The sequence below is a fragment of the Idiotropiscis lumnitzeri genome, chromosome 16 (assembly GCF_059441095.1).
Source record: "Idiotropiscis lumnitzeri isolate Australia: NSW breed Sydney's pygmy pipehorse chromosome 16, RoL_Ilum_1.0, whole genome shotgun sequence".
Classification (NCBI taxonomy): Eukaryota; Metazoa; Chordata; class Actinopteri; order Syngnathiformes; family Syngnathidae; genus Idiotropiscis; species Idiotropiscis lumnitzeri.
Genome location: NC_142406.1, coordinates 2,629,945 through 2,640,312, shown reverse-complemented (window position 1 = coordinate 2,640,312; position 10,368 = coordinate 2,629,945). Strand labels below are relative to the sequence as shown.

General features: G+C 39.9%; 2 long non-coding RNA genes across 2 annotated transcripts; both read right to left on the bottom strand.

Moving 5' to 3' along the window:
- Positions 1–1,356: 1,356 nt before the first annotated feature.
- On the bottom strand, positions 1,357–2,902 carry LOC148320840 (uncharacterized). Its single transcript, XR_015839397.1, has 3 exons — positions 2,371–2,902; positions 1,751–1,804; positions 1,357–1,661 (listed from the first exon to the last, which is right to left on the bottom strand). It is a non-coding gene; the product is annotated as an uncharacterized LOC148320840 (long non-coding RNA).
- A 423-nt stretch (positions 2,903–3,325) lies between these two features.
- Positions 3,326–10,045, bottom strand: LOC148320839 (uncharacterized). The gene is made up of 7 exons (XR_015847036.1): positions 9,835–10,045; positions 9,055–9,174; positions 8,283–8,446; positions 7,752–7,940; positions 5,382–5,477; positions 4,172–4,324; positions 3,326–4,064 (listed from the first exon to the last, which is right to left on the bottom strand). It is a non-coding gene; the product is annotated as an uncharacterized LOC148320839 (long non-coding RNA).
- Positions 10,046–10,368: the final 323 nt, after the last annotated feature.

Below are 10,368 nucleotides of genomic sequence, written 5' to 3'. Positions count from 1 at the left end.
CTAAGGGCTTTTTCTCAGGTTTCCATGCGCAAATCCATGTATATTAGGTTAATTGGAGACTCTAAATTCTCTACTCATCAAATGACATTCGTGACCCTGATGGATAGATAAAATAGATTATTAATCTGCCATGGGAAGTCCAAGGTGTCTGGTAGAAAGAAATGCATTCATACACTCATTACACAGTCAACCAAGCAAAGACACAAAGCCTAGGGCAGGGGCGGGCAAACTTTTTGATTGGAGGACCACAATGGGTTCTAAAATATGACAGAGGGGCCGGACCAGGAGCAGATGGATGGAGTGTTTTGGAAACCTCACCTCATCTGAGAAAAAAAATACATTTAATTTTAAATGAAAGTGAATAAAAGCATTCCAACAATAATATTTGTCTTTGAAAACCACAGTGTTTAGAAAATAAAACATTAACAAGGTTTATTCATTAAATTTTTTTCAAGTTCGGCGGCCCGGATTAAAACTTAACGGGCCGCATGTGGCCCCCGGGCCGTAGTTTGCCCTCGCCTGGCCTAGGGCATAAACACATACATGTAATATCCAATCCGCTTATTCTCACAAGGATAGCGTGCTGGAGCCTACCCAGCTGTCAACGGACAGTAGGCGGGGCACACCCTGAAGTGGTTGCCAGCCAATCGCAGGGCACGCAAAGACGAACAACCATCTGCGCTCAAACTCACTCACAAATGCAACCTCCACACAGGAAAGCTGGGTCCCGGGATCGAACCCTGCACCTTGGGACTGCGAGCCGGATGTCCTAACCAGTCTTAACTCATTAAATACCAGCCATTTTCACTGGAGCAACCCGCTCAATCCCAGCGTTTTCCTGGGTTTTGACTAATATTGCAAGGCCCACAGAATATAGTATTCTAATGCTATATAGACATGGAGCACACCCGAAGAAAGATGAGACTCTCTTCTTTCAACAGAAAAAAATGTTTGTTCCTATCTTTTTCCATTCTTGAGCAATCGGCATTTGAAAATAGCTAAATTTCATGAAAACTCCAATCCCTGGGGAAAAAACTGAGAAAATGAGCTTTTTGTAAACTGATGCATTTTGACCATAATTTGAATTTTGACACTATTATTTATGGCTTTTATGACACCTCTAACATCTAAATAATGCATGCCTTCTATAAAATAACAAAAAAAAGCACAAAAAATGTTTTTGATAAAATAAATTTATTTGCACATAACACTAAACGACTGAACTGTTGAACTATGTACAAAAATGAAATACATCAGTGTCATACATACTTTTTTTTTGTGTGATATAAAATAAAACAGTTGCCTTGATGCAAGGGCACACAACATAGTTCACACCACATTCTTGTTTCACTCCGTTTGCCTTTGCACAAACAGACCCGACACTTTCGTTGTGGTCTGGCTTTGCTGGTCCGTGGAAAATAGGCGAGCTTGTGTTTGTCCACTGGGGTTTGTGTGAAAATAATTGTCTGGGAAGTGATTGCTGGCATCCGCGATGTGCTGCAGAAGCTCATCCGTGAGAAACAGCTGCAGGAAATCAGCTGGCTCCTCAGACTCCAAATGGGCAGCGGCATTCAGTGGTCCAGGGGTTGCTGTAAAGTCGATTTTCCTCGGTTGCCATCCAGTGTGACGCCATCCGGAACCACTGCTTCCTGATGCACAACCTGTAAATTACAGAAATACAAACAATTGGAAATATATATTTATTGCTGCATTTTATTGCTGGCGTGTGAAGTTTCATATTATAATTTACCTTTCTTTACACCAACAAGACGAGGAGGAACTTTCTTGCCGCGGGATGCACAATCTGTGAATTTTAGAAAGTATGCATGATTACCACACCATTCAGTATTGTTGTTTCCTCGTCGGGGAGGAGATGCGCTCACGCGTAACTGCACATTTACGCGACATTTTCTGCCCGCAAGATGCATGATATGTACAATAAAAGCATGAGGGCTAAAACCACATGTTCAAAGGTAACTTGCGAGCGTTTACTTCCTCGTCGGCGAGGACTTACGCTCGCGTGTAATTGTGCAATAGGCGCCCGGACGAGAAAGTCAGCGAGCAAGCTTGCGTCTAACTGCACATTTACGCGACATTTTCTGCCCGCAAGATGCATGATATGTACAATAAAAGCATGAGGGCTAAAACCACATGTTTAATGGTAACTTGCGAGCGTTTACTTCCTCGTCGGCGAGGACTTACGCTCGCGTGTAATTGTGCAATAGAGGCGGCCGGATGAGGAAGTCAGCGAGCAAGCTCGCGTCTAACTGCACATTTACGCGACATTTTCTGCCCGCAAGATGCATGATATGTACAATAAAAGCATGAGGGGTAAAACCACATGTTCAATGGTAACTTGCGAGCGCTTACCTCCTCGTTCGGGGGGGATCTGGTGAGGACTCTCAGCTGCTTTGGCTATTGTCCGAAGGCAGGCGATGCAGGCCGCAAGGCACGCGCACCCTCTTTAGACGCCGTTTTGTTGTGACGACGACGAAGCGTCATCCTCTCAACCAAAGCGTCTCCATCGCCTTGATGCTTTTAGGAAGCTTTTTTTTTACAAAAAAGCATTCCTCGATCGTCATTTGCTTGGAGGATTTCATTGCTAACGCTACTAATGCGACTGCTGCTAGTGCTGCCGATGCTGCTGCTACCCACGCTGCTCTCCACACTTATAAGTCTACCCCAGGATCCCGCCCCCCCATTTGTACCTCTGGCGCAGATTCAAGGCGGATCTTTTGCACCTCTGCCCCCTGCTGGGTGATTTTTACATGATTCACAATGCGGACAAGGCTGATTCTCAGTCAGAGGTTGCATCAGACCCTTATGTACACTATGACGTAAAAAAGACAGGAAACGTACTTATACGTCTTTGGTAGAGGGCGCCATTGCATTAAAAGACGTCTTTGTACGTCTAAGGGAGTAAATGAGTTGAACAAAGTACAGGGTCCTTCACCTGACTACAGATGATCTTCTGGGGACTTTATTTGGTTTTAATCACTTTTGGGGTCTGTATCTATGCACACTCCCTGGTTTTGCTACCTTCCCGGGTACCACATACACACTGCTTAGTTTCTCTGCCTTCGTGGGTACCACATACATATTGCTTGGTTTCTCTGCCTTCCTGGGTACGACATACACACTGCCTGGTTTTGCTACCTTCCTGGGTACCAGTCACACAAACGTCAGACGACTCAGCACATACCGACTGTCTCAGCACTACACACTTTCACTCCAAGGCAGTGCTGTGAACCAACTTACTGACAAGAGGTAGTATTTAGAATTTTAAAAAGTGCTTGAAAGGTTTTGTTCATGTAAAACCAACAGATTATGACATTATTATTATTATTTAAATCAGTATTAAACAGCATCAGCATAGGTTAAAGATATTATACAGACTATATACGATAAAAAAATACTAAACCACCCTTGCTTTTCCGTCATTTCTTGTATAAGTTAACACACAGATGTATAACATTTGTTTATACAAATATAACGATTAAAAAGTAGCTGATTAGAGTTTTAATTTTGTATTCATTAATCTGTAATAAAAATGGACATATTTTGGTTAATAAAATTAACAAGAAATAAAAGTAAAGGGTGTTCTAATACTTTTTTCAAGATTGTCCTAACATACATTTACTGTTTACAGTATATGTCTTCGGAAGAAGCGCAGCATTAGATTTTTTTTTTGTTCTCTCTCTTTGACTTCTGAATTTGAATTTCTGTCACAGATGTGCTTGAATTCTATTTTGGATGATTTGTGTTAAACTGCACAAATATTTGAAGAGCCATAGAATTCAAGAATCACACCAGTGCTGCTACTCCTCCGAACGGGTGAACGCCCTTGATTAACAACCTGCGTTGAGGTGGCTTTTGAGATTCGTGGTGTGGGAGAAAAATCTCTGAAGGCATTCTTAGACTTCAAGAGAGGGTCCACAATTTTCAAAGATTCACTTCCGTCTGAATCAGAGGCCTCACTTGTATCCGGAATATATTCATCTCCACCGTCATCTGAGTTGGAGTAATAATGCTTCTCCATTCCAAAGTCAGCCTGTTTTTTTAATCTAAAAAACAACAACAACAACGAAATATAAAGGATAGAAGGCAGGAGACCAATAAAATATATGCAATTTGCTTGTAAGATTCCCTGAAATCTATATGGGTTGTTTACCTGTATACTTTTGGTCCTCCTGAGCCTTGGGATAGTAATATGGTCTGGGTCTGAGGCACAAAGTTCAGGGGCAGGATTTGACAATGATTCGTCAGAATCTGTGTCATTATTCCAAGGAAGATTCAGCCCATATTTTTTGTCCAAGGGAGGAGACTGGGTTGCATCAGAGTCCAAGAGAAAATTGAGAACCCATTAAATACTTAATCCCCAGAGGAATCTGCACAGAAAAAGGTCTTAATTCTATTTGAAAAAAAAAAAAACCTAAAATATTGATGAATGATATTATGACAAAATAATGTCATAAAATTAGAATGATTTTAGGAAATTATTTGCAAAACCAAAACATTGTGGTACGATAATAATGCATATAATTATTCTACGCAGCTATATTTAACAAAAACACTTAATTGACCGTAACAAAAAGCTCCCGGGAGGAAAACTACATTAAATGTTTTTTTAACAGGGCAGTGAAAATATTGGAAAATAAAAAAAATAATGAATAAAATAATACGAAAAAAGAATTCAATGTGTATCGATGGACCCATATGAAATACTTATATCGCTATGTACTTATCAGCCATATCGCCCAGCCCAATATGTAACTGCAACTTCAAAACCTCGGGCCATAACAGGATTGTAACATGGGATGCATATCTTCATTCCTAAATTTGTAGATCCCGAGGAGGCTGCTCAATGGTCCTGGTAATGTAAACCTCAACCAATTCGGTCACAGCCAATGTTCTCCATCCTTGTTAAGAAGTTTTGAAATGATTTAATAGATATACTATTGCAAACTATACCAGAATTTTATACATTTTAAACTTTTGATCACAATTTTACCTATTTTCTAAAAATCTGAAGAATCCACATGCCAAATCACCTGCTGTGGACACATAGGTTCTGTTCTGACAGATAATTCAGTTACAGGTTGTGTACTTAAAGCCAATAAGAGGGCAATGCAGCAGTCGACAGCCTGACGAAAGCTTAAGTCTCCCAATGAGAGAACTGTAGTGGCTGGTAGGTTCTTAGATTGTAACATAGTAAAGACATACACTACGCATAACTGTATATCATATGATGATGAGGGAAAATATTATTAGCTACGATTTATGTCCAGATATATTAGAAAACTTGTCCAACCAGCACAGGTCTATCTAACTGTAATTTTAACATCTCAAGACACGACAGGATGACCACATGATACGCATACCTCCTTTTCAGAGTCTGTCAAACCTTGAGAAGGCTGCTTCGATGTTCTGGTGGCATCAACCTCAGCCGATTCAGTCATTGTCGGTTGTCCTCCATCCTAATGAACAAGTTGAATATTAATTTAATGAATTAAAAAAAAGAAAATGGATCAGAATTTTACACATTTTAACGAACAAGTTCACGAATGAAACAAAACCAATTACTTTAGCGCATGACAATTAATCTTCAGTAGAGATATGTTGTGACTGATATTTCAGTCACAGGTTGTCTTTTGAACGCCACCAGGGCCGCAATGGAGCACAGGACAGCCAAAAGTCTTCTTGTCGGACAGCTGTAGTGGCTGGTAGGTTCTAAGATTATAACATAGTAAAGGCACATACAACTCCTAACTGTATTTCATATGATAATGAAGGAAAAGATGATTAGCTATGATTTATGTCAACAATAAAAATGGCTCTACGGGGTCCCCACGAACGCAAACCTGACAGTTGGGTGTCAGATGGCCAACATACCTGACTCGCAATTCAACTCAACTGGACCCCACAACACAAGAAAAAGCTGAGTGAGCCTCAAACCAGACATACACATTCACTGACAAATATCCTGTGACACCAGATATATTAGAAGTCTTGTCTAATCAGCACACGTCTATCTAACTGCAATTTTAACATCTCGAGACACGACAGGATGAGCACACGATACGCATACCTCCATTTCTGAGTCTGTAAAGCCTGGAGGAGGCTGCTTCGATGTTTTAGTAGCATCATAAATTTATTGAATTAATTATATTTGAGGTTGGATTAGATTTTTACACATTTTAAGCCTTAGCCACCCAAAACAAAACATAAGCTCATGAATGAAATAAAACTAATTAATTTCGCCCATGCCAATTAATCTTCTGTAGACACGTGTTGTGACCAGTGTTGTTTTTGGCAGGCATTTTAGATTTTGTCCAAGTCATTTGGACAAAGTGCTGATTTGTTTACATCACATTTAGTCATCCCAATTCGTTATAGTTTTAGTCCAGTTTTAGTCAACGAAAACTAAAAAAAGGGTTTTAGTCCAGTTTTAATCGACGGAAACGCAAAAAAAGTTTTACCCTAGTTTTCGTCAATTTATTCACAAAGGTTTTAGTCCAAGCGGCACGGTGGCCCAACTGGTTAGCATGATGGCCTCACAATATTGAGGTCGTAGGTACGATTCTGGCTCCGGCCTTCCTGCGTGGGTTTCCTCTGGGTAATCCGGTTTCCTCCCATATTCTTAAAACATGCATGGCAAGTTGCTTGGACACTCTAATTGCCCCGAGGCATGAGTGTGAGCGTGGATGGTTGTTCGTCTATGCATGTCCTGCGATTGGCTGGACACCAATTCAGGGTGTACCTCGCCTACTGCCGAAGACAGCTGGGATAGGCTCCAACACCCCCCGCGACCCTAGTGAGGAGAAGCGGTACAGATAACGGATGGATGGATGGATGGATGGGTTTAAGTCCATTTGAGTTAAAACAAGGCATTCAAGGTTTCCACCCAATAACAAAGACTTTTGGATGGACTACTAAGGATTCTTCATTACAAACAGAAAAAAGGGGCAACAGTGGAATCAATACTCACTGCTCCAAAATAAGCAGAGAAGCAAAACATTTTGTTGGGCAACTGTTGTGGCTTTATTTCACTAAAAGCAACATAAAATAATTTATGAACCACATGCTAACAATTTTGTCTAGTCAACGAAAAAAATTCATGTACATCACGTCATGTTTTCGTCATAAAAGAACCTCGTATAGCTTGTCATCGTCATTAAAAAAGGGGCGTTAACGAAGTATTTTCGTCATAGTCATCAGTGACGAAAACAACACTGGTTGTGACTGATATTTCAGTCCCAGGTTGTCTCCTGAACACCACCAATTGGGCAAGGGCGCGCAGGAAAGCCTGGGGTCTTCTATTTTTACAGTATAGAAAGGCTAAATATCAAATTGAAACAGTGTTTTATATCATGAATATACAGGGTTGGTGCTGGTTCTGGTAGGGAAACCACAACATAAAGATGTCCTTAATTAGTCCCACAATGGGGATATTTGCAATATGGCATATGATGGCCTAACAGGGCCACCGCCCAGAAAGGAGTAACGCAGAACTTTGTAATACTGTCACTCCCTGACCAGTTCGTTGTTCCTGCAGAGCCAAACTTTGACTCAGACCCACAAATTTGAATTACAGATAGTGGACAATGGAGAACTCCCCCAGTCAGTCATCATGTTCAACTTCCATAGAAACTTCACATACATTTATTAGATTGCCAAACTAATTGGAAACTACATCACCAGAACACCACAAGTGGGCTCTGTTATTGTACTTAAAGATGCATCTTACAAACCTGTGTTCTCCAAGGCCAGCTGGTCCATAGTCTTAAGTTATTTCTTCGCCAACATCAATGTCTCGGAGCGCAAACAGACAGAGGTGTGGTCTGTCCTCTGTTGTCATCTTCTTCATTTTACAGTTGGGGTGCATGTGGTCATCATTAACCAGTCTTCCCAGACTGCCATCTTCTTGAGCTGCATCAACACTTAAAATAGATTAAAAAAAAAAAAAACAATTATTCAATCAATGTCAGAAATTAATCTTTGAGACAATCTTGTGTACACAAAACATAAAAATAGGAAATCCACAATTTTTAAATCTAAATCAAATCATACAAGAAATTTCTATTGGAATCAGACCCTATTAACAGCTTGTCTTTGAGACTTCATGATCTATATTTTCATTTGTACAGATTCAACGCATGAATAAAAGTAATTATACATTTTTGCTTAGAGAATGATTTTTCCCCTAACACTTATGGGATGAGTATGTGTTTATTTTTTTAAATAAAAACAAAAATAAGATAACATCTCAATCTTTGCCTCACCTCCAAGTTTTTTCTTGCCGGCGGAAGTCAAACAAAAAGACAGTGCCTCTTCCATCCATCTTCCTGCGTTGAGATTCATCAGAATCTATCAATTTTCCTCTGTACTCCATAATAAAGAATAAAGTCGTCTTTCCTGAAAGGGGCCTTGGTAAATACTCCTCGACCTAGTTAACAGGGAAATCAAGTTAGCTTCGTCATATTTTTAAGCACACAAATAAGGAGTCATCATATTCATTTGGGCCACTATACTAATGTAGGGTGGTTTGAAACATTGCTTCTTGTGAGGGATAGAGCAGAGCCCTTCTTTATGATTTTAAAGGAACAGACCAGCCAAAATTCATTTTCCAGCATTGCATTAGCCAGTATGTATTAGGACTGAAAGTACAAATGTCAATTGCACCTGGTTACGTAAAAAAAAAAACTTTAAGATTATTTAGTTTCAAAACAATGACATACACTGTACACAGTCATATTGGATCGCGTCACGTGATCTCTGTGACGTATTACGTGCTTTACACTAGACTATCAATATCGGACTTGTTCACCGGTCTATTGTGGTATAAAAATGCCGGAGGGCGTCATCAAGTACAGCCTTAATTTAGATAGAACTCCTACCATCAGGTTTCACACTCACTGAAATAACTTGAAACTGACAAAAGTGGCAAAAGAAAAGGTCAAGACACTCTTAATGTAAAATAACCACTTAAAAAACGATGTCAGCTTGGTTATCAGAAAACAATAATATATCTTAGCAAAAGCGTTAACATCATACCTTTAAATTAGTTTATATACTTCGCTTCTAACTCTGCAGTCTTGTCCAGACCCTTGACTGCATGTTCAATAGTATCCTGCTTTGGGGACTTCCTGCATCTCAGGGAAGGCATTGTTTATTCTATAAAGAAAAAAGACAGTATTGTGTTGAGAATTATTAATACTATGGGCTAAATGGAGTTTTAACAATATCAGTGTAAGAAAAATAAATTATAAATTAAAAAAATATCAATTCCTCCATCCCAATTAACGATTTCAACCATAATAGTTTATATTGAAGTTTAAACAACAGACACAGACAGATTTATGCAGTGTGACTACAAAAATCTTACCAAAATTGCATTCACAGTAACCTTTGCTTTAAGAATCATGTAATTAACCAGTGAACATCGTGTCTTACACAAAAATTAATGACAGAAATTATCATGGTACTTGCATTCTGTGGTTCTATAACAAAAGTGCAAGCTGTTAGCTCCGCAAAGCTAATGCAACAAGCTAGCGTCCCTCGTGCTCACATTCAATGCAAACCTGACCACCGGATGACAATACGCGTCGGTTTAGTTCTTTAAATGAGTAAAAGCACCATGACGTTTTATAATTATTCAATGCTTAACTGGAGCTCGTCAATTATGTCGATGTAGGAGCACATGTTTGCTAGGCCAGTGTTGTAGGCCCACATCCATGGTGCTACTTTGTATAGTGTTTTCCACACAACTATCTCTAACTATGAACAAATGCACTCGACGCATGTTTTGAAAAAAACCCAACGAAAAACACTTACCTCTCCGTTTCAACAGCAGTTCGAACTTCGAAGTGGTGATATTCTCCAGCGTTAAGCACCTGCTCGAACTGCGAATAGGTCAAATTCAACAGCGTCTTTTTTCTGTCTTAATAAGGACGCGATGAGAGGAGGAGCGCTTGCCTTTTCGTCAGCACGCCCCGCGCGGGTGGTGCTGCTTTATCACTCTCTATCTGTGCCCGCCCGCCGGCACGTCGATAGAAAAATAATATTCCTTCAAACATTACTTTCATCTTCTTAACGTTTTGTAGTGAATTTAACAGGTTCACCACTTTTTTCAAATACACCAATGGAAAACAGGTCTTAATTGAGGAAACATACAAAGAGCGTCTCACAAACACCTTATGATGAGCAATGTAATTTGATCACGTTTTTTGTCACTGCCTGGACGTTGGGTTCACTGGCCTGGTGGCAGTGGCTTGTAGACACTGTCACTGAGTGGGAACGGATCTCAAGGTGGGTCAAACTAACCCAAGCAGTGGATCGGTCCGTTTTTTAAATTTATTAATTTTTTTA